Raw genomic sequence first — 6,000 nt, forward strand, 5'->3', positions numbered from 1 at the left:
GAGAAAACGTCACTAGAGAGAAGGGGAGTGACACCCATCACAGCCAATCAGGTACTTAGGTTTTCCCTGCCCAGCGTGTGTATCATCCACGCGCAGGGGAAAGAGTATTAGGCGTCACTTCCGTGTTATACGGACAAGCGGGGTTGTGTGAGAGGTTGCTATAACAACATGTCACATGGGCTGTGACGAGTTTAAAGGAGAGCGTTTCATTGGTTCACGCTCTGCAAGCATCAGGTTGCCTTGGAGACACATAGATATTAGGAAGAAGATGTAAATAACGGGCAAAGCGCTCTCCGTTTACACCTTACCCATCACGCATCATACAAGGCATTAGTCACATTGGCAACCTGATGCCTCCTAGGCAACCTGATGCTTGCAGAGCGTGAACCAATGAAACGCTCTCCTTTAAACTCGTCACAGCCCATGTGACATGTTGTTATAGCAACCTCTCACACAACCCCGCCTGTCCGTATAACACGGAAGTGACGCCTAATACTCTTTCCCCTGCGCGTGGATGATACACACGCTGGGCAGGGAAAACCTAAGTACCTGATTGGCTGTGATGGGTGTCACTCCCCTTCTCTCTAGTGACGTTTTCTCCCGCCTCCTACACACGCATCCACCAATAGGAGAACAGGGAATACGGAGAGATACTTTTCTGTACTATCTAAGCGTGGCTTTTTCTGCCGGCTGAATGTACAAGTCTAGGGTGATGGGGTACTCGAATTCAAGGGGTTTTTAGCTGTATACAGGTACAGTGAGAGCATTTTTGAGAATGTATTGGTCACTATAGACATGTATTCTAATTGGTCCAATTTGCTGATGGACTTTCCCTTAGTCCAATTAGATACTACTTCCCGATTAGGATGGTAGGCGTGGCACGCACCCGCCCTACCCAGCATCCCCTGAGCCTGGGGCTGCACTATAAAAGGAAAGCTTGGACAGTCATTGTTTAGCAGGCTGCTGGCTTAGCGGCCACAACTCTGTTATTTTGCTAACTCTTTGTAAATATGTGAAAGGTTATATTGTATCTTGTTGATGTAGCACTTTATCACTCTATCACTAGGGCATTATCACTCCTGACGAAGTTTCCAGAATAGGAAACGAAACATGTTGAGTTTTGGTGTAGGGTTTTAGGATATTAGTGTGAACTAGGAGGATGGTCTTCTGACCCAGGACGCTGTTTCCTCCAGTCCACATCTTTCACAGTTGACAAAATTAGCCAGTAAATATGATGTGGTTTTAATGTAACTTTATTAAAAGCTAAGTTTTATACTTTTCGACTAGGGTATATCCTTGTTTAATCACCGGAGGACCCACCAGCCCTCCGATGGTCCAGTCCGGCCCGAGCCAGAACATTTCACGACACTGTTGGTGAGTGACAGGCCGAGACATTGGACGGGACATTTACCTACACGCCAGTACAATTTTGTAACTTTTGGGGACCCTAATTTTGGGACTGCATGTAACCTGAGACATCTGGTCACCGAATTCATAACGTGTGAACAATGTAATATGCCTTATGGATGCCTGTAGAGGACAACAGTGGGCACCATTGTCAGAACTAGCAGTTGAATTGTTTGTCCTCTATCAGCTGTGACATTTTGCAAAATACTGTTACTACTTCTGCAACATTTAAACATTTCATCTTAAGTATTTCAAAGTTTAATGATAGGGGTTTAATGATTCCAATAGCTGTGCATTAAAGTGTGCCTTAACAAGGTAGAGCTGCCAGAGTCATAGTGTTACTCAATACCTCAAGAAAGCCTTCCAGGCAGCTACACATTCTCGTGGATGGGGCAAGTAAGCACTGATTGGTTACATAATTTGCAGCTAATTTATCTAAATTAACCAACCTTTCTTTAACACTGTAAATGTGAGCCTCGTTCTTACAATACAGTACATACATATTTCAGCAAGCTTGTGGGAAGGGTAATGCAGTGACATCATTAAACTCTCCGGAGCTCGGGAAGAATAAAAGGGGTGTGTCTGTGACAAAGTCAGGGGCACTTAATTCCCCATAAAATGTTGAAGTCTTCAGCTAAGAAAATTACACTGTCAAGCAATTCCAATGTTGCGTTTAGCTTGTGCTGATGTGTAACAATCCTGGTTGTATGATTGATCTTTCTTTGGTGCATCAGATAAATGAACTGAAATGTAAAAAAAAGAGCATGTATAAAAAAAGGCACAGTGAAAAAAGGGCCCGGCTGGATAACGAAATGGTGCCGGTGGATAACGAAATCTGATAATGATAAACATCGTTGTCAAATTTGGTTAACGGTAATTACCATTGTAAAAACAGTCAGGAAATAATAATGAAAATATATTAACGTTAAAAAACGTTACATAATTCAACAATACAGCGCAACCAAACCCTACTCTCACACAGATCCCTCCCCTGGTGGTGCCTAAAACTAACCACTCCCCTGGTAGTGCCTAACCCTGACCACCCCCTGGTGGTGCCTAAACCTAACCACCACCCCCTGGTGTTGTCTAAAACTAATCGCCGCCCAGGTGGTGCCTCCTGCCCAGGTGACTCCTCCTGCCCCCCAAAATAGCCCTGAGCAGGCTCACAGCTGCTGCAGCCCCTATTGCTATGCCCATGGTGGTAATAGAATATTGGCATTGTTACCGATATTCTACTACATTAATATAGTAAAATATCGGTAATAGTTACCAACATTTTACTATGACCTAACTTTTTGCTACTTTAGCCCTTAACCCTCCCTCCCTTTGGTGGTGTCTAACCCTTAACCCCACCCCTGGTGGTGCCTTACCCTTAACCTCACCCCTGATGGTGCCTGCTTAATCCTTAATCTCCACATCTACAAATAACTGCTACAATTCTAGCCGCTGTACTACAATGACCTAACCTATCCCTACTCTAATACTTAAAGGAGTTGTCAGGCAAACATTAAGAAAATAAGTGCTACTTACCAGGGGCTTCCTCCAGCTCCAAGCTCCCAGCACGTCCCTCGCCGCAGCTCTCCCTTCAGCCGTTCGCCGCAGGTCCGTCCCGGTCCCCGGCGATGACGTCAGAGCGACCTGGAGGTAGCTCTGTACTGCGCCTGCGCGATCGGCACTGTCAATCACCGCCACGTGGGCCGGAGTGGCTCCGGCCCACATGGCGGTGATTGACAGCGCTGATCGCGCAGTACAGAGCGACCTCCAGGTCGCTCTGATGTCATCGCCGGGGACTGGGTCGGAGCTCCGGCGAACGGCTGCAGGGAGAGCTGCGGCGAGGGACGTGCTGGGAGCTTGGGGCTGGAGGAAGCCCCCGGTAAGTAGCACTTATTTTCTTAATGTTTGCCTGATGATTCCTTTACGCCTCCTTGGTGGTGCCTAACCCTTAATCTCTGCAGCTACAAATACCAGCTACAAATTGTATCTGCTATTATAGAGGGTGCCGATTGAATACTGTCAGCACCAAGATTTCTGTATAACCGCTATAATCATTTGCTGCACTCTTGTTTCTTACTCTCCTCACCTGCACAAATTGAGTGATTGACAAGAAGTGCTAAACTTCCTACTGGGATTACTTATTTCTCAATAAAAAGTGGAATTTTGTTTGGATTGTGCTTAAAATGTGGCCTAAATTAACATTACACAGTACTTGCATCCACATTTACACATCTTGACAAATAACCTTCAGTATGTACAGTATAATCCATGACTGTATTGTAATGAACTACAGCAAAGTTCCCCTTATCCGGAACTCAGGCAACTGGAAGTCTCAACTAACCAGCATGTCTGAGGGGATAACAGGGACTGTGCTTTGGGTTTTGGGATGTTGTTTTGGGTTTTTTTTTTGGGGGGGGGGGGGGGGGGGCGGGGGTTGAAGGCCATAAAATACTCACTGAGTCTCCAGCTGCTAGCCTTCCTATAGCTCCTAGCAGACTTCTGGTGGCTTTCCGACATCCTCCGTGTATGGCCGGGACTCGGGGGCCATACATGGAGGACGTCGGAAAGTCGACAGGAGCTACAGGAAGGCTAGAAGTAGAGATGGCTCGAATGGTTCGCCGGGTGGGTAGTTCGCACAAATTTCAGCTGTTCGTGTCCGCGACAAAAAAGCGAACACATAGCGGGTTTGACCTGCCCCTAAACCTCATCATTGGGCTAAACTTTGACCCTCTACATCACAGTCAGCAGACACATGGCAGTCAATCAGGCTGCACTCCCCCACGGACCCCCACCCCCCATAAAAACGCAGCAACATTGGCCATGTACTCAGTTTCTGGCTGCTGCTATAGTGAGAGGAAAGTAGAGACATTGTTGGAGTTAGGGAAAGTGTTAGTTAGGCTTTTGTTAGCTTGCTCCTCGCTGAAATTTGTTGCTAGAAGAACCCCAAAACAGCTCTTTTGGGAGCTAATATTCTTCTGATGTGTGTTTTTTTTGTGTGTGTGTGACACTGACACTGCATAGATACAGCCCTGTCGCAGCTGGCCCTTGCTGTTAGTCCAACACCTCGCTTCAACCGGCAGGTAGCCAACTACCTGGCCTTAAGTGTGGATATAGACACTCTGAGCAGCGATGAACCCTTGGACTACTGGGCGCGCAGACTTGACCTGTGGCCAGAGCTGTCACAATTTGCCATTGAACTTCTGACTTCACGGTCATAACTACACAAACAGCTGTTTGCGGTGCGTTAAACAGTGAGTTTGGTCTGTCAGTGTGAAGCAGTACACTACTTACACTACCTGATCCTTGTATACACAAGCAAGATGTTCTAAAGCACTTTATGCCTCCGATGTAGGAAAGTAATGTGATTTCTGTCCTTTAGGGATTATAACCCTGCTGTGCGTCAAATCCGTAATTTTCCCAGCTACTCTTGGCATGTATCCCACTAAACAGTCTTTGTAGGTTTTAAACTTCACCTGCCCATTGCAGTCTATGGCGGTTCGCCCTGTTCGCGCGAACCGGAACTTTAGCGGAAGTTTTTGTTCGCAGTTCGCAAACCCAAAATCTGATGTTGGGGCCATCACTAGCTAGAAGATGTCACTGGAGGCTTAGTGAGTATTTTATCCTGCATGGGGGTGGGTGGGGGGAGGTTACATGCTTTTTCAGCGGGTTGCCCAAGCCGACAAGCACATGTATGCATCAGGCAAACCCCGCCAGTGCCAGATAATAGGGACTTTGCTGTACCTACTACTACAGTGCAGAACCTTGTTTGAAAAATATGCTTCTAAAGTTACGTGCTTCATCTACTCTCCCTGATTGTCTCTTCACCAGTGCTGCTCAACAGGATACCGGATATCCGAATAGACTCGGATATCCGAACTTTTTAGGCCTATCCGATCGGATCCGGATTCCGGATAGCTGGATGGGAATCCGGATAGCTCTATGCGGATAGTTGGTCTCATAACCCGGATACCCGCGGATACCGGTCGGATATCCGAATCCGGGTGCTGTAACCATGGACATTATGTCCATGACGTCATTCAGCCAATCAGAGCGCTCCCAGCCTAAGCCCAAGCACCCAATCACAGAGGAGAACCTTGGCCAGTCCCTCCTGTATATAAGGAGGGGGCCATGTTAAGAATCTCGTCCTTGCTTTGTGACTGCCACTGTGATAGGTTGTCCAGTGTGTTTGGCTGAAGCAAGTACATTATCCAAGTGATAACCCAGCGTTTTAACACTAAAACACCTTCTGGTTTTACTGTTGTACTGTGTTGTAGTTAGCTTAGCTAGTCTGTGTAATTTGTTAGTGTCAGTCAGTCTTGTCAGTCAGTCTTCCAGCTGCAGCAGCTGCGCTGCCTGTGCCTGCTACTAGGTCCTGTGTCTTTGTGTGTGCTGTGTCTGTGTGCACACACTCCAGGCTCCTTGCTGCTGGCTGGGCTGCTATTACTACTGCTACTGTGGTTTTGTATTGTGTAGTTGCAGACAGTGCTAGTACTACAGATTATTGCTGCTGTGCTGCTGCTGACTGAGTGAGCAGTGTCAGTGTGTTTAGTTGTTGTACTCCTGTCTGTCAATCTGCTGATCATTTCCAAGCCCGCCGCC

Source organism: Hyperolius riggenbachi, chromosome 11 (assembly GCF_040937935.1).
Source record: "Hyperolius riggenbachi isolate aHypRig1 chromosome 11, aHypRig1.pri, whole genome shotgun sequence".
Taxonomy (NCBI): domain Eukaryota; kingdom Metazoa; phylum Chordata; class Amphibia; order Anura; family Hyperoliidae; genus Hyperolius; species Hyperolius riggenbachi.